General features: G+C 33.3%; 1 protein-coding gene and 1 pseudogene across 2 annotated transcripts in view; one reads left to right on the top strand and one right to left on the bottom strand.

Moving 5' to 3' along the window:
- Positions 1–23,872, top strand: part of LOC126717618 (uncharacterized) — a 139,883-nt gene that overhangs the window by 21,476 nt on the left and 94,535 nt on the right. The gene's annotated exons all lie outside the window — the stretch shown is intronic.
- LOC126716477 (ammonium transporter 1 member 1-like) lies at positions 3,601–8,753 on the bottom strand (annotated as a pseudogene).

Here is a 23,872-nt window from a genome sequence, read left to right as displayed (position 1 = left end):
TTTAACCAAACCAAAATGACACGAAATTTACTCTCTTGATCCCTATATGTTCTATGAATTACTCAATTCAAATCTCCTTAAAGTGTTCTCACAATTGGAACTCATGTGGAGATTGTAAATGGTCATGTTTTGCCGCTGATTCTTCAAAACCAATTTGAGAGAGAGAAAAAAAATTGTCCAAAACAAGAAAGTATCTCTCGCAGCAGTTCTACCTTATCAGCACCCTTGCGGGTTTTACGATTCAATGAACAAGTGACACCTACAAAACAGCCATGTTTGCAAAAAGTTGAATAAAATGGTTAGAAATTTAATCTAAATATGATTTCTTAAAATTTCAAATTCCACAAATTTTAAATCAAATTCATTTCCTATAAAGAGCCACATGGGTCACCGTAATAAGGTTTATCTTAGCATTGAGATCTATCTTGTGACATCAGGGATCGACCTTGAGTTGTAATTGTGCACTAGATTGATCATCTGTATTTGGCTCGGTGGTGGATATGATTTCAAACCAGGGATTTCCTCTAACTTGGCCTCCCTCCTAGGATTGTATCATGAAATTGAAAGCCAGCTAGGGACCTTGTCTTTATTGAGTTTTTTTTTTTTCTAATTCTTTCACAAATTCAGGATACTGTAAATTGAAAATTGATTTGTGTTTATATAATTTAGATTTGTGGAATATTGAGCTGAGCTAAGTTTTGATCATTAAAAAATAAAAATAATAAATTTCAATTGTGAAGGTAGACCAAGTTACGGAGGAAATCTCTTGATAACCATAAATTACTTACAATGTGAGTGTGTTAGAGTAAAAATCTTTCTTTTTTTTTTCTTTTTCTTTTTTTTTGATGGGGTAAAAATCAATTTTTTAATTAACCTTGGTCCCTTGATTATGCTTTCAAGTTATTTGAAGTGAATATCTAACTTCGTAAACTAAGACATAGGGTTTGGAAATGTTTAACTTAATAGGACTTGTTTAGAAATGCATGAGTTCACATGATATTATGAGAATGAGAAAATCCTAATTGTCAAAGTTCCTAAATGACTAAGTTATGAACCTAATTTGCCTAAGTTATCTCAAAGTAAACTAATGCAAAGTAAATTAATCCAAAGAAAATCATCTCAAAGTAAAGTAAATTGTAGGAAATGAAAAGGATTCAAACCTAAATGATTATTCTAACAATAAATTGATTTGAAGTAAATAGTAAATTATATAAAACTTCAATAAACAACTAAATATTGCATCAATCTACTTGAATAAATGATAACACGAGTACAAGGAAATGAACCTACAAGCAATGCTTTAAAAAACAAACCGTTCAAAGAATTGAAAAGGGGAGTTCAAGGCTTTTAAAATAGGGTCGAACTGTGATGAATGTAAGGCCTCAGAAAATAAGAGCCCAAGCCCACTTAGAATAGTGGTACCTTACCCCTCAAATCCAGCCTAAACAACAGAATTTGTAAGAGAATGGGTAAATTAATCAAGTGCAAGATAAGGTTATGGCTAAGTCTCAGATCGAAGAGTCCAAAGTAGCAAATAAGTGTAACTAGAAAAACAATTAAGGTTAATCTCCTCCTCGAGAAAGTTCGAGGATCAGTCTCTTGTATATAAGTTAGGTTCTTGTTCTTTACAGGGTAATCTTGTATTATCTTTATTGGTCTCTTTTTACTTAGAAAATGTCCATCCCCCATTTCTGGAGGGTCTCCTTCCTTTTATAGTCCCTTCATTTACATTTCAACTCTCTAGCTATATGTTCCAAGGCATATCTCAAGATACTTGTCCCATCAGAACCCCTCTAGAGGTGGTAGATGGAGTTATTAGCTGTGAAAATACTTGTCCCACAGCTTGCCACACTTTTTCATCTAAAGACTGCAAGAAAGCTCTCATGCATACTTTCCAGTATGCATAATTAGTGCCATCAAATAAAGGAGGTATAATAATAGACTGTCCTCTATCCATGACAAACAGGGTTCAATGGATCACACAGCAAAGATTAATTCTAATCGGAATGTGCCTGCTCTGATACCACTTGATAGGCTAAGAATGTATTGACCCCTTAGGAAAATTAACCAATTAATTAGCCAAGTAAATTAATTAAGTCAATTTAATATGCAATACACGTGATAGCACAAAAAAATCACTAAATAACTAAATGGAGCTGAAATTAAATTTGACATAAGTGATTTGTTTACTAATGGGGAAAACCACCAAGGTAAAACCCCACTGGGTGAATTTAAGGTCACCACTCTTGAGAATCCACTATTATCAAAACAAGCGGTTACAAGTAAAGGAATCCCAATACCTATACCAACCTATAGTTGAACCCTTACCCCAATACACAATTGGACTTGTAATGTAGTGACAATCTCTCCTTTCAATGCATGGCACCAAGTACGTGACTAACCAATTGATGCATGGATCCCAGTACGTGACTAACACACCAACTTGAGAAAGATGTTGACTGCAAAGTTCTTCAATTCATCTACACGATGAAGATTAAGAAGCTCCTTGATCACAAAACCCTACGGCATACAAACGCAGTAGCTTCTTCAGGAGAAAGATGAACTAGGGCAGATTGTTTCTGATCACAGTATGCATGTAACAATAAGTGCAACAACCTTATGACGGACCTTAAAATAATTCTTATATATGTCCAGGGTTATGAGAAAAGAAAACCTAAACACATAGCTTGGATATGCATGAAAAACAGATCTGAAAATCTGAATTTCGTAATTCTCAATAGATAGGGTATCTGTCAAGCAACTATCGAGTATCAGGCTAAAATTTCCTATTAAACCTCGATAGATACAATCTGTCGAGCTATCTATCGAGCATTAAAATACAACACTTCTTCACTTGATTCTTGGACAAATTTGCATGGCTTCAATACTTGGGCTTAAACTCTTGTTCCTTGAAGTATTAAACACATCCTAGATCTACCTAAATACAAGTAAAGTACGTTTTGTCAAAGGATTAGATAATTCTATATGACATATGTTTTTAACATGTTCCACATATGTCCTAACAGTTGCAATGAAGAAGAAGTCGTGAACTAGTTGCACCAATGAGATACTTGCCTTCTCCGTGAACTGGACATGTGGTAGATTAAGGAGAGACCTTTTTACTGAGCAAGTTGCGACCTGCTCATGAGCAATTCACTATTGCAACTTGCTTAAGGACGGAGTCCAACAAGTCATTCTTATCACCTGTCTAGCTTATAAGTCCAAAAGAGATATAACTCATTTCATTTATATGTGTACATGAGAAAAACAAAGGTAGCATTTGGAGAGCTTGTCTAGAGCACTATTTTGCTCATCCCTTTGTGTGAAAGAGAACCCCTGCTCATTAATTGAATCCCTACCATTCTCTCTTCTCTTTATCTCTCATTATAGACATATCTTTGAGAGGAGATTGTTTCCATCATCTTCATCACCATACTTGAGTGTTAAGAGTTGGCTTGGAGATAAAAATATTTTGGAGCAAACCACATTTCCAAGGGGACATGGTGACTTATTGTTGGCCACTCAATGCGTGGATTCTAGAAACTAGGTGAACAAACTTGGTGTAGTCGGTTGATACCTGGAGCTTGTAAGGCTCAAGTACTAATATAGCTTTAGTCTAGAAGGCTTATTTGTGTATCTTGAACTGCAATTATTCACTTGTGGAGTTTCAATAGAGGTGCCATAGAGAGGTTGTTCTGCCTAGGTGCTTAGGTTTTCGTCTTTGACAACATATTTGGGGTTTTCATGTGGTTTGCATTTTTAATCCATATTTTATATTTTGACAAATTGCATGAGAATGCACCATGGGCCATATTTACTAAATAATACTTTAAAAAAATATATTTGTCAAAATAGCAATGTTTGATAGCTATTTGGCAAAATCTTTGAAAAATGTAACTCGTCTTTTTAGAAGACAATTTTCACTTGGACATAATGTCTAGTACAAATGTGGAACTTGTCTCTACAAGATACGAGATATCAAAAATGTTATTTTTCAAAGAACTTTCAAACATTACTATTTTGGCAAATGCCTTCAATGTTTTATTTAGCAAAAATGCTCATGCACCATATTATGGTGTGATCACCCTCATTTACTTACACTCCTTTTATTTCCTAGTTAAAACTTATTCATATTATTCTAAATAATAAAAGTTTTCTAGTATCATCTCATTTGTTAATATATAAGAATTGTTTTGGTATTATTGAAAGTATGCAAAATAATTCATAAAAAATAAAAAATAATATATATATATATATATATACACACACATATTATGGTGCGATCACCCTCATTTACTTACACTCCTTTTATTTTCCAATCAAAACTCATTCGTATTATTCTAAATAATATAAGTTTTCTAGTATCATCTCATTTGTTAATATATAAGAATTATTTTGGTATTATTGAAAGTATGCAAAATAATTCATAAAAAAAATTATATATATATATAGGGGTCAAAATTTGACAAGATGGTACGAAATGGAGTTCAGAAACCACGCGGTAATCTCAGCTCCTCACAGGCTCTCTCTCTCTCTCTCTCTCTCTCTCTCTCTCTCTCTCTCTCTCTCTCTCTCTCTCTCTCTCTCTCTCTCTCTCTCTCTCTCTCCTCTCTCTCTCTCTCTCTCTCCTCTCTCTCTCTCTCTCTCTCTCTCTCTCTCTCTCTGCCTTAGACTCAATTTGTGATAGTGCATTTTGGCCATTAAAACTTGATTTGATGATAACTTTCAATTTAATGGTCCGATTAGGGCTTATGACTAGTCAATTTGATCGTTACAATATCAAGGTCATTTTGATAAAATGAAATCAAGGATCTAATGGCCACAATTAAGATGCCTATTTCCATTGTGAAATTACCCTTTTACTCTCCATGTGAGGTTAAATGTGGGTTGCAAAATGGGGTTTCAACAACATCTCATTCACATATGACATTGCAAACAATCCTGTGAATAAAACCCCCCATGCTCCACACCTACTATGTAATTGTGCTGCCTCTAGTGGGTCATCATATTTTAACTTCTCTGCAAGCTTATTGCACCCAATTAAAACCTAAGATGCCATAAGCCACATATGATTGCTGCCCAAGGTTCCACCACTAAACCCTCTGAGGTGATTGCAGCAAATCCCGCTAGTAGACCGTTACAAACGTCTAGCACATTATTCCAATGACCCACCAATAAGCGTTTGCTAAACAAGGTTGTAAGGGCACTTGTGCAACTGGCTAATGTTGTGTTAACAGATGTCATCCTAATGGCACTCCATTGTAATAAGACTACCATCGCCATATGATCTTGCTATCATAAGAAATGAACCGGAGTTGAATCCATACCAACCAAACCATATCAAGAATGAATCGAGCACATCTATAGACGCGTTATAACCACGTAAAGTCACGGACCTACCCACTTGGTCGAACCAACCAACTCCTGGGCCTTCAATAAATGCACCCCACAAGCTTGCTATGCCACCAACCATGTGAACCACTCTCAAATTGGCAAAGTCAACGACACCTGAACCGAATAAAAGGTCACTGGTCTGAGTCAGGTTGGCCCAACTATCACTAGACTGAAACCAATGTGAAATTAGAGAGTAAACAAAATCGGTTAAGGATTTGTTAATCTGCTTATTTTGTTGAAATTGAAAACTTTTTGCCGAAAGTACTGTAGGGAGACCCATTAATAGTACAGTGAAATCCATTAATAGTACCAAAAAGTGCAGTGAGACTCTTGAATAGTAGCAAATATAAACTGAATAGTTAAATAAACTACCTTTTTAATTTGGAGCTAAATGCACACTAAAAGAGAAGATTAGATAAGATAATCTCAAATTGGGTTCTCTCAGCAATGGACCCACTAGTAATTCCACTAGCCACTATTGCAAAGGCCATTGGTGAAGAAAAAAGCTATAGTCTCTAGTGGGCTTAGGACAGCATGTTAGACCAAAGAAGTGGCCGCCTATAAAAGGGATAGAGAAAGCTTACTTATAGTAAAAGGTGAAAAGATGGTTTTCTTATATTCTCATTTTCATTTTCTGTTATAAAAGAAAGGGATCGGTAGTTTAGACACTACACCAAGATAAATTTGGGGTTCGTTTAGATCCGTTTATTTTGTTGAAACTGAAAACTTTTTGTTAAAAGTATTATAGATAAAAGTAAAAGTTAACTGAAATAGTACAGTAAAACTTATGAATAGTATCAAAAAGTGCAGTGAAACTCATGAATAGTTACAAAAATAAGCTGAATAGTAAAATAAATGGGTAAAAATAATTTTTGCCCAATACACACTTGATCACCGAAATAAGAAAAATCTTTTGCTTACACTATTGTGTGCACGATTTTTTTTAATATTATATAATATAGTAATTAAGTCTTGGACTAATAAACTGGAAAGGAACCTATTAACGCTACAAATGAATTGACATTTTTCAACATATTTTTTTCTACATCACAAATTTATATATATAATAATAAGTGAAGTTAAGAAAAACTCAAATTAGAATTCCAAATTAGAATTTCAATTTTACACCATATGTCCTAAATTATTTATTCTTAAAGAGTTTTATTTCTTAATTTTAGAATAAAATGTGGGACTACATCATAAATATTCATTTAAATGAGTTATTAAGTATAAAAACTAAAGAGTTTAGAATAAATGAATCATTAACAAAAAAAAAAAGTGCTTCACAATAGTTTAAAAAAAATTGACAATTTATATTTTATACCTAATAATATTCTTACAAAAATTTTTAAAGAGTTAATAAAATATAAAAATGACTATCACTAATATTTAAATTTTATATATATATATAAATTATATTATGCATCTTACTGTATATATTCAAATATATTTATACATATACATGGAGTTACAAACTAATGTTGATAAAAGCCTTAATTTAATAATATATATAAAATAAAAAAATTTCAGTTATTTATTTTCTCTACATTTTTTTCCCTATAAAAAAAGAAAATAAATAAAACTATTTACCAAAAAAAGAAAATAAATAAAACTTTTTATCAATTGTTGTAAACGTTGAAAATCAGGAACCATCAGATTATACAAAAACTACGTTGCAGTCTCTCGCTCTCGCTCTCGGCAAATTCAGAAACCACGCGGTAATCTCAGCTCCTCACACTCACAGGTTCTCTCTCTCTCTCTACCTTATTTAGTTGCTGAGAAAATCTTTCTATTTCTCTATTATTTTCTCGGCAACCAAACAGAGTTCTTGACTTCCGTTGACTTTGTTTTTCTTCAGATTCACCAAGCTGGTACTATCTTCCATATATATTCACACTTTTCCCTACCCAAACCCTCTGATTAGGTATCTTCTGTATGTTCATTGATGAATCCAATTTCACATTCTCCTTAAAAACCTAACTTTCAATCTTTGTATTTCTTTGTTTTTCAATTCTTAAATTCGGTTGTTTCTTTTTCTTGGATCTTAATTACTGACTTATAGATTGAATATTTTGTACACTGAATTTAAATTTGTTATTAGGAACAAGAAGGTCAATTAATGATTGCTTTAGTTTTGGATTCATATTGGTTGTGTATTGTCATTGTGTGCTTTCAATGTACTTACTTTAGTTTTCAATTCATATTGTACTGGGAATAATTTTGGATATTCAGTATCTCTTAGAGAATATTATATTAAATTTTCCAAAGACCACTGGAAGTGATTTTCTACTTGCTTTTGAAATGTTATTTCTTAATATGGTTGCATATCAGTTTATTAATTCTAGTCTGGCTCTGCTGCAGTTGATTGCTACTGCTACTCTTTTTCTTGCTTCAAATTCTGAGGAGACCCCACTCCCTCCCCCAAAAAAAAATAATGTGCTGCATCCATATGCTCGTCTTACATCCATTCTTAACAAATTTGGTCTTTCAAAAGCTGTTTTGGTCAATCTGGCTTTAAACTGCTTTTTGTGCTTTGTTTTGATGGTAAATTTTGTCTCTGCAAAGACAAGTTTTTTCAAACATATCTTTGTCCTTTCTCTTTGATACTACTGTGTCTTTACCTTTCTGCTATTCTACTGCCCTTAAATTATAAATTTATTATATTTTCTGTTAGAGTGAAATTGCAATTTCGTTTATTTTGAAACTTAGGTGAGTATTTTTCATACAAATCTTTGTAGGGTATGATAGCTAAACTGTGGAATTAATCAGAATCTTCATACAAGATGGAGTGAAAGGATTGAGCCTCAATTTCCCTGCTCTTGCAGTGTCCAAAGCTCCCACACAAAAGTTAAAGGGGCAAAGGTTGAATAATGATAGATTAGATATAAATTTTTGCTCTGTTTACAGATTTGATGTTGTGGTATTTCTTTAGTTTTGTGGGTAGTAGTACACACTGCTTGTTAGTTTTGGGGCAGAGATTTTAAACACCAATTGTAGTTGGGAAAATGGATTGCTTCTGAATTTGTAAACTTTTGCAAAATAAACATGTTTTTGATAATGATAGATAGTTGACGAGGAATTTGAGTTCTGCTTACCGTATTTTGCTCAATGTCAACAACTTACTTTAAAAGATATGAGAGAAATTTTCTAAAAGTTTCTTTTCAAGTGCTGAACTTAAATGGGAAGACAGTAAATTTGGGCCAATTAGTTTGAGCAATGTTTTGTATAAAATTATTGCAAAAGTGCTGACTAATCGTTTAAAACCTTTGCTTCCCCATCTGATTTCTGAGACTTAGGGTGCTTTCTTGTCTGAAAGAATTATTACTGATAACATTTTGATTGCTCATGAGAACCTGCATTATTTGAAAGATAAAAGAACAGGCAAGCTAGGATATACAGCATTGAAGCTCGATATGAGTAAGGTGTATGATCGGGTGGAGTGGGTGTTCTTGGAGAAAATCATGTTAAAAATGGGTTTCTGTCAAAAATGGGTGGCTCTAGTTTCGGCTTGTATCAGATCAGTCACGTACTCAATCTTGCTCAACGGATGGCCCCACGATCTCATCACACCATCTAGGGGACTTCGCCAAGGTGATCCCCTCTCGCCTTATCTATTCTTAATGGTCACCGAAGGTTTACATGCTTTACTTAAGAAGGCTGAAGAGAATGGAAATATTAAGGGAGTCTCATTATGTGCTGCTGGCCCTCGTGTGTCTCACCTTCTATTCGCAGATGATAGTTTGGTGTTTTGTAGAGCAACTATAGCTGAGCGTGTCCAAATTCAATCCTTGCTGTTTATGTATGAACAAGCCTCAGGTCAGAGCATAAATAGAGGTAAAACCAGTATTTTCTTCAACTCAAACACTCCTCATAATCTTCGGAATGCCATATCTGTCTTTTTAGGAGTTCCAGTGTCACATCGCTATGAGCATTACTTGGGCCTTCCATCACTGGTAGGCAGAGAGAAGAGAAGATTGTTTAGCCTCATAAAAGAGAGAATTTGGAAAAAGCTAAAAGGTTGGAAGGAGAAGCTCCTATCCCAAGCTGGTCGGGAGATTCTTATAAAGGCAATAATTCAAGCAATTCTCACCTACGCCATGTCTTGTTTCAAGCTCCCAAAAGGCTTGATTAAAGAAATTGAGTCTCTAGTTAGAAAATTCTGGTGGTGTTATAGAGGGGAGCAGCGAAAAGTTCATTGGGTGAGTTGGGAGAAGATGTGTCGTCCCAAGAATGAAGGGGGTTTGGGTTTCCGTGATTTATCCATTTTCTCTTAGCGAAGCAGGTCTGGCGGCTTTAAACTTGTGAGAATTCTCTATTTTATAAAGTGTTCAAAGCTAAGTTTTTCCCGAATTCCTCCATCATGGAGTGTACCTCCTCGAATAAGGGCTCATATGCTTGGAAAAGCATTCTTCAATCTCGTCATTTTATCGATGTGGGAGCAGTTTGGAGAATAGGTGATGGCCAATCTGTCCAGATTAGAGAAGCTAAATGGATTCCCTCTCTGCCTAATGCGAGAACTATCTCCCCACCTGTTGTGCTCCCCCCTACATCAACGGTGAGTGCTCTCATTGATACTGATTCCCATTCATGGAAAATGGAAGGCATGAATTTCTTCCTCATAAGGCTAATCTAATTTTGGGAATTCCTCTAAGTGACCGTACTATCCCAGACAAGTTGGTATGGCTCCCATCCACGAATGGTAGTTATTCAACTCGTAGCACCTACAGACTAGTGGTAAGGGTGGCTAGGAATCTGCATCCTAGCTGTTCATCGCAAGCCAAGAACCATGTTTTATGGACTGGTATATGGAAGCTTCAAGTCCCTCATCGAGTTAAACACTTTCTTTGGCGAGCATCTCATAATGCTTTACCTACCTTATGTAATCTATGGAGGCGTAAGGTGATTTCTTTTTCCACCTGCTCTGGCTGTCATTGTGTGAATGAGGACACAATTTACGCACTATGGTACTGTAGCTCTCTGTTGGTTATATGGAAGGATGATGCCATGCTGATGAAGCTGTTATGGTATGAATTTCGTGATTTTGATGCTTTGCTGGGACTGATGTTCACCATGAGGGATCGGCTTAATTTAGACTTGTTAGCATTGATGCTCTGGTTGATTTGGAGAAATAGGAACGCTGTCAGGCTTAAAGAGCAGAGGGTTGAGCTACATCGGATCAGAGACAAAGCAAAGGACCTGCTCTTGGAGTCCTAGTTGCCCAAGTCTCTCAATCCCGAGCTGATATGCCCAGTAATAGATCAGAGTGTTGGTGTCCCCCTCTTTTGCCTCAGGTCAAAATTAATTTTGATGCAACACTTTTCAAGGAGTTGGGTTCTGCAGGAATTGGCATTGTAATTCGTAACACTTCTGGTTCAGTCAGAGCTACATTGTCTCAACAAGTCCCCCTCCCTTTCTCTGCAGCTACGGTGGAAGCCTTGGCTTGTCGAAGGGCTATGGAATTTGCAAAAGAAATTTCTGTTCTGGACTGCATCTTTGAAGGTGATGCAGAGGTTCTTATTAAAGCTATCTGTAAGGAAAATGTTAGCAACCCCGAGTATGGTCATGTCATTGAGGATATTCTAGTATTAGCTAGGGACTTTCATTTTAGTTCTTTCAATCATGTTAAAAGATCAGGCAATCAAGTTGCCCACCATTTAGCTAGACGTTTTAAGTCTAGCTGTGAGCTACAGGTCTGGTTCGATACCATTCCTGAAGATATAGCTCCTCTAGTTGTTCATGATGTTTTGTAATTTCTTCAGTTTCTTTGAATGAAGTTTGCCTTCAGGGCGGTTATCTCCCAAAAAAAAAAAAAAAAAAAGGTATTAAACCTATCCTATTAAAATGTGAAAGAAGACAAGATTTTGTTAATAATCTATTACACCTTGTTTGTTTCAATGGAAAACCTTGTGTAAAAAAGGTTTTTTGTATTTTCTAATGGCCTATTTGGTAAGAATATTTAAATATAATTTTTTGTTTTTGCAATCCATAAAATGGTAGGTCTCACACTTGAATATATTGTTTGGCTAATATTTTCTAAATACAATTTTCAAAAACCTGTATCCTATTTTCCTAGTTTAGAACAGGATTTTGAAAACGGCTAAGGGTATGTTTTCAGGATACAGAAAATGTTTTTAATGACATAGTTGCAAATAAATTGAAAATAGTGGACCCCACATATTTATCCAAACTCTTCTTTATCTCTTAAATTAAGAAGCTTATCTTTATTACAAAACCTCTCTCTCCAAAAAAAAATAATAATAATCACAAAAAGAATTCACACATTTCAAATTTGAAACTTACCATTAAAAAAAATAAATAAATAAAATAAAAAACATTATGAGTTCTATTCCCTTACCATTATCCCAAAAAATAAAAAGTAATCTATGGATTTTTCACATTACCTTTTATAAATATTTTTTAAAAGAATCTCAAAAATAGAAATGGTCTCCCAAAAAATTATTTTTTGTTTTTAGCGTTTTGAATTTTGTTCTTAAAAATGAGAGCCAAACCCATATAATATAAAAATTATTATCTAAAAAGTATTTTTAAATTCAATTTTTTAAAATTGTTTTTATATTATTTTGTAAACAAAAACAAAAATCCTTCTACCAATCAAGCTCTAATGTTTAGTAGCATCAGAAAAAAAAAAAAATATATATATATATATATATATATATAAATATATATTTAGTCAACATGATTCTCAACAAAAAAAAAAAAAAAAAAATGTCAACATAAAAAGTTTGACTCATTTAAAATTCTCATATTTTCAATTATACTAGACAGTGTGTGTTTGCACACAATGCAAACAATAAACACTTTTTTTAATAAGAATAAACACTGATCTTAAAAATATAGTGATTGAGTTTTTTAGTTTTTAGAAAAATTATAATTGTAATAAAAAAAAAGACAAATAATAACTTGAATAATTAAACAAGTCCTCACAAAAACTGAGATTGATGCTTCATTAGATTGTTGTAGAGTATTATTGGTCAATTATAAATAAGATTGGTGCCTCATTAGATTGTCATCAAGCACATGTGCACAACATAACTAACTAATTAAATTAAGCCATATCATCATCAAAGTTTATCATTAGAATCTTTCTCTATCATTTTCCAGTCGGCCATTTCTCTATCTTTTAATAACGTGGTCACAGGAAATTTGAGAACCCAATGTCACATGGACCTAGCAGATGTGTAGGAATTATAATATTCATGACCAAATGGTTAGACTCAGCTCCCAAATTCGGGTCGAATATGCACCTTGATATCACAAAAGTCTTGTACACCGCATGAAATCCAAGCTTTCCCAGTTGGGCCAACCCAAACCCATGGGAATGATGCAAGAAACTTTGGAAGCCACACTAGGAGCCAAGAGGATACCACTTCGAACACCCAAGCAAAATCCCAATACAACAAGGGAACACGGTGATACTAGTGATCCTTTCAAACCCATCTTTATTTTGTGCCCAAATGCTTGACCTCACTGAAGCTCAATTGGTGCTAACCCACTTTATTATCATCTACCAATAAGAGATATACGCATGGTGTTAGTTAGCCAAGAACCAGTAAACTCCGGGATAAGGAGTAAGTTTGGATACAGCTGAAAAGCTGCGTCCAGCCATTTTTAGTGGGCCTGTGCATTGTTCACAGAACCCGTAAGTAATTTTTTAAGAAAAAACAACTTTAAAACTAGGTCCTAGAGCACTATAATGTTTTCAATTTTCAGCAATAAGAAGTATCCAACCAGACTAAATCTGTGATATGGCGCAGTTTCCATAAATCAATTATTAAATTGACTGTAAAACAGTGCCGTATTTATGAAACTCATAAGTTCTTTGTTTATGCTAAACGACATCATGTCATTGCTGCTGTCCTTTAATGAATGCGTAAACGAAAGAGTGCAACGAGTAACCTCCCTTTTGTTTAGCCCCCTTTTGATTTTTGTCTTCGTCAGTAACCTCCCAAAGAGGACAAGGCAACGAGTGACCATGAGAAGAGAACAGCAGGAGCCAAATTAAATAAGACAACACTGAAAGAGTGCAATCATCCATTGCATGGTTGGAGGAGATATGACAACCTCGTTTTTTCCTTTTTATTTTTATTTTTTTTAATTATAGACATTGGATAGTAATAGTATTCTATTTTGTGTTTCAAATTATTACCTTTGTTCTTCATTTTTTTTTTTAATTTATATTAATAATTTTGCAATAGTATCTTACATAATAGCATTATCAATGCCATCTCTTATTTATTAGTATTTCATACATTTTATGCTAATTAGCTGGAATAGAAATCTTCTGCGGTTGACTCTCCCCCCAAAAAAAAAAATCCACTATTCCTTTGGCAATCATTTTTGGAAGAGCACTAGTATTAGGTGTGTCAAATGCCAAATTGGCACACCAAACACCAAAAAACCTCTCACATGAAGTATTCTAAATGTCAAATAATTTGGATTTGGAATGGTATTGTCACAAATGCTATAATAAAAAAATCATTTTTATTTTTTTCTCTCTCCTCTCTTCCTTTATTTCTTCTTTTCCTTTCTTCTTTCTTCTCCGATCCCTCTCTTCTCTATCACGCTCCCTTTCTTGTTTCTTCTTTCTCTCTTTTTTTCCTTTTTCTTTCCCTCTTTTTTTTTTTTTTTAACTCAGACCGCCTCACTCTTTTTTTTTTTTTTTTGTCTCTCTCTCTCTCTCTCTCTCTCTCTTCTTCTGTGGGTTTGTGGTAGTGACTTGCCATTAGTGGTTGTGGGCAGTAGTGGAGCCAGAAAATATTTCCAAGGGGGCCAAGCTAAATATTAAAAAAATTATTTAGAAGTTATTCAAAACCCAAACAATTACACAATGTATAAAACTTGTGTTCAAGACTAATTCAAAAGGATTGGGGTGCTAAGGCCTAAATTTTAAAAATTTTGGGGGCTAATAACTATATTTTTATATAATTTCTTCTTTTTTATTTTTTGAATACTATATTTGGTAGTGTTTGCTTTGAGTTGTGTTTTGGGCTGTAGAGGATTTGGTGGTTGTGTGATGGTTGTGGCACTGGCTGTTGTTTGGGGATGATTGTGGCGTTGGCCGTTGTTTGATGGTGGACCAGTGGTTGTTGGTTCTTGGTTGGTGGCCACTGCTACTGTATTGTGTTGGTTGAGTTTTATGTTAATATATTATTTTAATGTATAAAATTGAAGAATATAACATGTGATGTAGGGCGTATTGTAAAATGATGTACTAAAATAATAAAGTAGGCCCATAATGTGTTAAAATGGCATACTTTTGCAATAGCTGATGCTGATACTCTAAGGCCCCACTATAAAAAGTCCCTACTCTTTTGTAAAAAAAATGTCTCACCTGATTACAAAAAATGATAAATTTTATGATAAGTATTTTTTTTAAATGGTTGTGCATTATTATTATTATTATTATTTGTTGAGGAAAGTGCATTATTTTTTCTCATTAGTGATGTTGGGGAGACTAAAAATTTTATTACATAAGACTTACAAACTAATGGATCAAGAATCACAAAAAAAAATTAATTTAAATTAATTAATTAGGTTGTTGAAGTTTACTAATCACATTTATTGCCACATCAATTTATAAATATTTTATAATAAAATTTGTATTAGCTTTAGTTTTTTTTTTTTTTTTTTTTTTTTTTTTTTTTTTTTTTTTCACATCCCTAACAAGTAACAAAGCCTCCAAAATACTATACCAAGAAACCTACCAAATGAAAACCTAAACTGTTTGAGAAAAAAATGATGTAAAAGTGTTAGATCATCAATGATAATTAATTTACCCTACTACTAGCTTGAGGCTTTAATCATCGTCAAAACCAAATCGCAACCTTTAAGCTCCTTCACAAATCTATCACTCATGCCCACCAACATTGTTGACTCAAATTGGTGATCGTCCACGGTGTTGTTGCTCTTGAGAGAGAGAGAGAGAGAGAGAGAGAGAGAGAGAGAGAGAGAGAGAGAGAGAGAGAGAGAGAGAGAGAGAGAGAGAGAGAGAGAGAGAGAGAGAGAGAGAGAGAGAGAGAGAGAGAGAGAGAGAGAGAGATTGTTTTTTTTTTTTTTAAATATATATATATATATATATTTGAGTTCAAATTACACATGGTATAACTCTATGTAATGTTACAACACCTAATAACTTTTTATTGGATTAATATTTTAAAAACTCGACCGTTGAATTACATATTCTCTATATTCTTAACATGCATACCAAGTTTCTTATTGATCTGATACTATTCTCTATTTGATTTAGAAAGTCATTTTCTATGCATAATTTTAAATACAAAAACTTATAATTTTTACATTTGATTGATGACGTAGTAATTAATCTCAGATTATCTTGATATTTTTCAAACATATAGAGTGTAAGAAGAAAATTTAATCTAATGGTAGAATTGTTAAAATAATCTAACGGGGTGTGTGTGTGTGTGTGTGTATGTATATATACTGTAGTGGAGCGAATACTAAGCGAATATTTGGACTTATTATAATAAGATAAGTACTAGTCCCAATTTAGGTATCGAGCCAAACGATGGAGATAATTGGCTAGCCCATTGTTTATAGCGAATGCAAAACCTCGGATATTTAGGCCCAATACCCTTCCAGGCCGCACACCGAGGTCATATCCAAGGCGTGTCCAAGCTACTAAGGTAAATCCCAAAGAAGCTAAACTTTTCCGAGGCAGCTTTCTAAAAACTCTTGATGATTCCACAACAGCCTCCACATTATATATAGGTCACCTGCCTAGCACCACCACATTTAATGCAAAATGATAAGCCTAAACAGTAAGAAAACCCCTAGAAGTCTCCATTGATGATGAAAAACCAAGAAAGAAGAGCCCAATAAGACCAGAAGTTATCCAGGTGGACACCTAAACAGTAAGGAAGACCTCAGAAGTCTCTATTCATGATGAAAATCAAGAAAGAAGAGCCCGATAAGGCTAGAAGTTATCCAAGTGGACAATGACAAAATACGAAGAAGAAGAAGGGGATGACTCATATAGAAGAAAGAGAAGAGGAATAACACAAAATATAAGAAGAGAGAAAACAGTAAGAAAAACACACAAGAGAGATCCATGTAACATATTATACTTGAATTAATAAAGAGTTTTTGACAATTTACGTGTTCTTGTCCAAATTGCCCATTGTGGATCAATATCAACTCATAACACAAATTAATTGTACCATCTGTTTTGCTTAGTTTCTTTGATCATATAATTAGGGAACACGTTCCTATATATATAACACACACACACATACACACTAACCTCATCACACGCGCTTTGCGCGTGCAATGAGGCTTTTTAATTCCTTTTTGGTTAGTATCATAATTTTTCATTTATTTCAATTTGAAGTTTACATTTTTTTTTTCCACAAAACCGCGCATTTCAAAAGTGTAAACTTCAAATTGAAATAAGTGAAAATCTAAGATACTAAATCAAAAAAATAAAAAAGCCTTAAGCATGCGCGATGTGTGTGCAATGAGGCTAGTATATTACATCTTTATTTAAAAAAAAAAAAAAAAAAAACCTTAATATCATTATTTTCCATTCATTCCCATTTGAGGTTTAAGCATTTGTCCAAAATTTTTTTGTTGATTTACAGGTAACAATTTTGGTAACTATCTTAATTTATATCCTTTTCTTAATATTTAAAAAGTAGTATATTAATCTCTATCCTTTTTTTTTTTTTTTTAATATTCAAACAAAATTTGTGAACTTGTATATAAAGATAGAATTGTACAAAGAAAGAACAACCGATACAATATAGAAACATAAATTTTTTTACATTAAAATGAAAAAGGTTTTAATATTCTAAAAAAGTTTGTGAATTTGTGTGACACATTTTGATTTCAAATCCTAATCTCTATCTGCATAGTTGAAAAAAATCAATTTCTCTACATGCAACAAATAGATTGACACCCATTGCTAAACTCTAGGTGCAACAAAAACATAAAAATGTGCCTTGATTTGATAGCAAAATCAAATAATTGATCAAATTTTCAAACTCCAAAAGGGGTAAACTAAATCAAATGCTCAGAGTAGTACTAATTTAAATTGGAAATTTGGAAAATGAGGAAATAAAGTACAGAGAAATAAAAGACATAAAACGAGTGGGAGCGATCAAATTTGAGAAAGGAAATTGTGTCCTCCTCAGTTTGAAATGAATCAGAAAGCAAAAGCTACAGCTACTCCAAAAACAAGCGTTTACTTCAGAGATTTCAAAAATTCTGGAGGCATAACAAAATTCTAGAAACAATATGCTATTTATTACACAGTAGAATATTAGTCTTCTTGGCCTCACAACAATATTACATTCCAATTTCTTGACTCTGCTATTCCCATTCTCTCTCAAAAATTCCATCCAGAAAAACCTATTATTTTTAATCGATCATTCATTTTCCTTTGCCTAATTTCATCACACACTTCTTTCTCCTCTTCCTTTTAGATCTTCTCAACAGTCTATATTTTCTCTTAGAATGGAAATTAATGAATTAGATGTTAATGATGAGTTACCATGGCTTTTGAGTGGAGTTGTAGTGTGCCTTTGTATTAGAACCCCTTTCCCTCTTCCATGTGTGTGTGTTTATTTCTCAAAAAAAAAAAAAAAATGTTAATGACGAGTTAAAATATACTTTTAAAAGTATTTATTGAATCAAACGTGTATAATGATAGATTGATAGTGAGTGTTCATATTAATTATTACAAATAGAAAATGATAGCACACCATTAAAAGATTCAATTGATGGTGAAAGTAATGTTGAATTATGCTTTTGTGAAAATAAAGAAATGCGCATGTAAAAAAGCGCTAGGAATGTTATAACAAAAGAAGAAAATATAATAATAAATATTTCTTATATTGCAATAAATTCTGAATTATAAAAATCAAATCATTGGTTTAGTGAATATATATTAGAGTTGCTTTTTTTAACTCAGCTTTGGATCTTTGAGAGACATGTTAATCTTTTTAGAATTGATGATATTTGTTTGTTTATTACAAGTTTTAGCTGCGAAAATTCATAAATCAAGAAAAAAAAATACTCTTAAAAATGGAATTTCACCATTATTGGCATAATATAGTTCAACATCTAGACTTCAGAAAATTGGTAACTATTTTTGAATCATGCCAATGAGTCAATGACTAATAAGGACTACAATTTTAATAGCCTAGCTACCAATTTGCTTATAAAGTTATAAAGTAATTGTAGCTATACTTATTCTTCTTATTTTTATTTTAACTATGGAATGAGTATTTTTAATCATGAATATTATAAAAACTAAGTTTCACAATAAAATGAAATATGATCTATTCTAAAACTCTTTAATTTTGTACATCAAAATGGAAATAGTTGCAAAATTTAGTATAAAATTAATTGTAAGAGCTCAAAAATGGCCCCAAGCCCACTTAGAATAGTGGTACCAGGTATTTCTGGCCTAGCACAATTAATTTGTAAGAGAGTGGGCTTGTTAAGTCAACTGCAATGCACTATATGATCCCAATATGAAATCAATAAAGTCGTGATCCTTAATATGATGAAAAGAAACACAAAATAAATTCTTTCTTGGGCTTGTCCCGGGATGCAATGTTCATATATTATTTGCTCAAATCTTTCTATAAGTTGATACTCTCTCCCTTTTGTTCAAGTTCTCTTGTTCCAACCCCTTTCCTAGTGGGGTTCGTTTCCTTTATTTAGTCTCCCCTAATGCATCTAAGCCCTCCACTTGTACGTCTCAAGGTAGAAATTGGGATGCTTGTCCCATTAGAACTCTTTTGGAGGTGGTAGAGAGTGTTATGAGCTGTGGAACTACTGTTCAACTGTCTTTTCTTTATAAATGCGACCAGCTCAATTGGTGCAGTGCATTGAATGTGGAGGTGATGGCTACCTTCCCCATATATTTTCTCTCTTCTTTATTTGCACGTCTCTAATGTCTTCCATGGTGCCCTACTTTTTGGTGCAATTGGCCAACTGAGGCATTCCCGAGGTGCATTTGTTTCTCGGGTTCCTCGGACGGTGGGTCTGTCCGTTTCCCATCCTCGGACCTTAGTCTACATGTTCAGTCTGGATTAGTGTGCTCTCCATGTCTTCCCTCATCGGACTTAGTCCACGTGTCAAGTTTGGATTGGTGCATTAATATTCCTTCTCTCCCCTCTATTTTCTTCTCTTCTCTTGGCTGCCTGTTTCTTAGACACCACCACAAAACCATACAAACAACCTTATCTATATATAAACAAGCCTTTTGTTTTCTAACATACGGTCGCCTAATTCCAATTGAATTATGATTTCCTTTTGCTTTGCTAGGAGTTCTCGTTGAAGTAGGATTCTTGATAAAAAGCCCATTGAATGAATGGGGCTGGACCCACAACACCTCTCTCAGCTCAGAGGATAGGCCATGGATTCACAAGATCCAGAGGAATTTGATCCAATCATTTGACTGTAAGCAATTCAATCAACCGTGGCCCCTGCTACTTTGGAAGAATGTGAAATATTCAAAAGTTGGTAACAGTCTAACAGACCAGGCAACATTCACCCAAAAAAAAGACCAGGCAACAGTAGATGTTATGTTCCGCCGACACTAGAAGACAAACACAGTCTCAAAGTTAAACGAGTGGGAGTGGTCCCTCCTGAGTTTGAAAATGAATCGCAATGCATAAAGCTACACAGCTGCATTCCACAAAAAAGTAGATCGCATGCATGCAAAAGCTGCATTAAGATTTCTACAGTGTGAAAGTGAATCAGAATTGTTAGCGACTCTTCAAAAAGTGACTCGGAGTACAAACAGTATGCTCCCTTACACAATAGACTATCGGTTTTTTAAAAAAAATTTATTGACTCTGTTCATGTGTTGATAAGCAACTTCTGTATGATAAAAAACTTGTTTATGTTTATTTGTTGGTGAAAAGTATATTTTAGTCCCTATATTTTCAGGCGATTTTCATTTTAGTCCCTACATTTTATTTTTACCGTTTTTAGTCCCTATTTTCAAAAACGCTTTCCGTTTTGGTCTCTGTCGTTACTCATTTAATAGAAATATCCTACGTGGCAAACGGTCCAATAATAAATACTGACGTGTTTATTAAAATAATATTAAAAAAATATTTACATTTTTAAAAATGCCACTTCAGCAATTTAACTTAAAAAAAAAGCCACATCAAATAAAAATAATATAAAAATTTCTAACCTAATTATTTTTTTTTTAAAAAGAAAAGAAATTAGTTAAATTAATTTTTTTTTCCTTTTTTTTGGAAGAACATGAAGAACTCAGAACTGTGTTCTTCATTTTTCTTCCCCAACTAAGCTTGCCCAGAAAATTAAAAATTAAAAATTTACTTTTCTTTTCTTGCATTTTCTTAGCAACCAAAACCATAAAATCATTCAGATTTACAAAATAAAAAGATATGCCCATAAAAATTTACAAAACACAAACATTCAACAAGATTTTCTTATACTTTGAAACCAAACACAAAACTCAAACCCAGATTTTCGGCCTCCATGCACAACCAAACCCAGCGAAGCCTGAATAAGATCTTTAGAGAAAGCGTACACCTGAATCCACTCTGGATTTGAAATCTTCTCCAAATGAGTAGTCAATTTCGATTCAGACAACATACACCACAAACCCACAAACCCATAAATCAACATACACCACAAACCTAGATCAACAAAAGTCACAACCCACAAACCCACCGTCGGAATACATATTTCCACCACAATCTACACCACTGAGCTGAGAGATAGAGAGATGAAAGAGAGAGACTTACCGATCTGGGATAGAAAGACAACGATCTGTGAGTTAGAGAGAGTTTGAGCTATTTGGGTATGAGTTTGAGAGAATCGTGAGAGAGAGCATAGGTTGTTCAGAGAAAGAAAAGAAGAGAACCACCGCTGGTTGTGTTGGTGGCAGTAGTGGCGATGAGTAGAGGAGGCCGGCCATGGAGTTTGAAAGAGTTGTGAGAGTTTTGGAAGAGAGAGGAAGGTTTGAGATTTAGAAGTGAGGGGAACCGGTTTGATAAGGTAGTGTTGGGGTTTGAAGGTTTTCTTTTGAGTGTGTGAGAATTTTTTGGGTTTGTGAATGAGAATTTTTTGGGTTTGGATGCCAAGAAAATACATGAAAAAAAAGAAAAAGAAAAGGAAGACAAAGAAAAGGGATGAAATAAGGATTAATTTGCTAAGAATATGCGTCAATCTTTTGGGGAAGAACACAAAGAGCATGATGATGTTCTTCCAAAAATGAAGAACACATAGTTCTGAGTTCTTCATGTTCTTCCAAAAAAAAGGAAAAAAAATTAATTTAACTAATTTCTTTTCTTTTTTTTTAAAATAATTAGGTTAGAAATTTTTATATTATTTTTATATGATGTGGACTTTTTTAAAAATTAAATTGCTGACGTGGAATTTTAAAAAATGCAAATATTTTTTTAATAGACACGTCAGTATTTACTGTTGGACCGTTTGCCACATAGAGTATTTCTGTTAAATGAGTAACGACAGGGACCAAAACAGGAAGCGTTTTTCAAGATAGGGACTAAAAACGGTAAAAATAAAATGTATGGACTAAAATGAGAATCGCCTGAAAATGTAGGGACTAAAATGTGCTTTTCGCCTTATTTGTTTATAAATAAGTCAAGTTTGAGTTTAAGTTTTAAATTTGTTTAATAAATCAACTAAGCTTGAGAAAAAAAATTTGTTCTTGAACTAACTTGTGAGCTATAAGACTTGATACACAACAAGTTGAGCTTAGACTCAAGTTTGATATATGTTTAGTAAATAAACTCATTACACCTATCTTAATTATGACATGCCCAACGCATCTTAAGTCTTAATGTGACATTTTCAAATAGGAGCTCGTTTGGTAAAAGATTTCTAGTAACGTTGTTTAAGTATTGTGAAAATATGTATGTGTTAAAAAGTGTTATAAAATTACGTGTTGTGGTGTTTAAACACTAAAAACTGTTGTTTAAACAATAATACCAAACACCCCCTAGATTTCAAGTGCTAGAGAATATTCCTCAAACCACCAACTTTTGCCCTAGTAATTAGACCTTCCTCATCCAATGTGTCATCCGCTCAAGTGCCTAAAACTCCATCTTAGAGCACTAGCATTGGGGGTTGTAAACACTCCTGGTTACTATTTTAGAACTTAAGTCACCCAAAACCCACTCCATCCGGGTTTGTGAACTTAAAAAAATTTGCAACTTATAAATAGAAAGGTTGCATATATGCAACCTTACTGTTCATAGGTTGTAAATATATATATATATATATATATAAATTATTTTAATATGTGGTTGTGTGTGAAGAGAAAAAGTGAGTGGGAAAAAAGATAGAGAATAATATTTTTTATTATTTTATTAGATAGTTTATATTATTTTATTGAGTTGTATGTGAAAACAAAAACTAGGATATAGGGTGAGTTGTAAAATAAATTGGTAAAATAAATAAAGTAGTGTTTGAAGAAGCAAAATATGGTTTTTTTTTTTTTTTTTTTTTTTTTTTGCATCGCCGAATGTTAATGCTCTTATGTATCTACCTTTACCCAGAAATAGTCATCTAGATTTGACCAACCCATCAAATCTCATTATTAACATCGCCCATTTTTCATGATAGAACCAGAATTTGAATCTAAATTTGATCATTAGAAAATTATCCAAAAATATCTCCTAAAAAATTGGCATTTCTTTCCAAGTGATTTCAAAAAAATAAAAAATAAAAAAATTATGAGCTCAGCTTAGTTGACAGAGACTCTAAAATCATTACCCACAACCTAAGGACAGATAAGTAATTTAATTTTTCATCAAAACCCACTCAATTTCCCCAATTTTCTCCCCAAATAGAGGAGAAAGCCATTTCATCTATAATTTTTTTGTGCCCAGGGAAAAAAAAAAAAAAAACAAACAAACAAAAAACTCCTAGGCCTCACTATTCTCACTCCCCCACCCTCCTCCACAACCAAACATACTTTTCCCCCTTATTTTATCTTCTCCCCACAAATCACCCCACTTTTCTTCCTAACCGATCAGCCCCTAAGTGTCACCTAGTAATTGGAGCAACGAATATATATATTTTTTTCTAGTATGTATTTGTGTTAGTCAGATGTTCAAATCCTGAAATCAAATTACAAGTTGATATCTTGTTAAAAATAATAATTACATGTTAACTCTAAGCATATTGTAAAATTGTAAAATTGAGTATGGGTTTATATATTTTTGTACTCGGGCTGTTTGTGAATGTCAAGTTTGTTCCAGAAGTCCTAGATAGGGAAAGATAGAGTTCTGTTACATAAAAAAAAAAAAAAATATATATATATATATATATATATATATATATATATATATCCTTTCCATGGCAACAAAAAGACTAACAGTATATATTATCAATGAAAAAATAAAAAAATAAAAAAACAATTTGGGTGTCATTAGGCTTTTTCTAATAATAAATTAATAATGCTAATGCATGGCTCACATGA

This window comes from Quercus robur, chromosome 3 (assembly GCF_932294415.1).
Source record: "Quercus robur chromosome 3, dhQueRobu3.1, whole genome shotgun sequence".
Classification (NCBI taxonomy): Eukaryota; Viridiplantae; Streptophyta; class Magnoliopsida; order Fagales; family Fagaceae; genus Quercus; species Quercus robur.
Note: the sequence above shows the minus strand (reverse complement) of the source record. Positions and strands in the feature narration are given on the sequence as shown.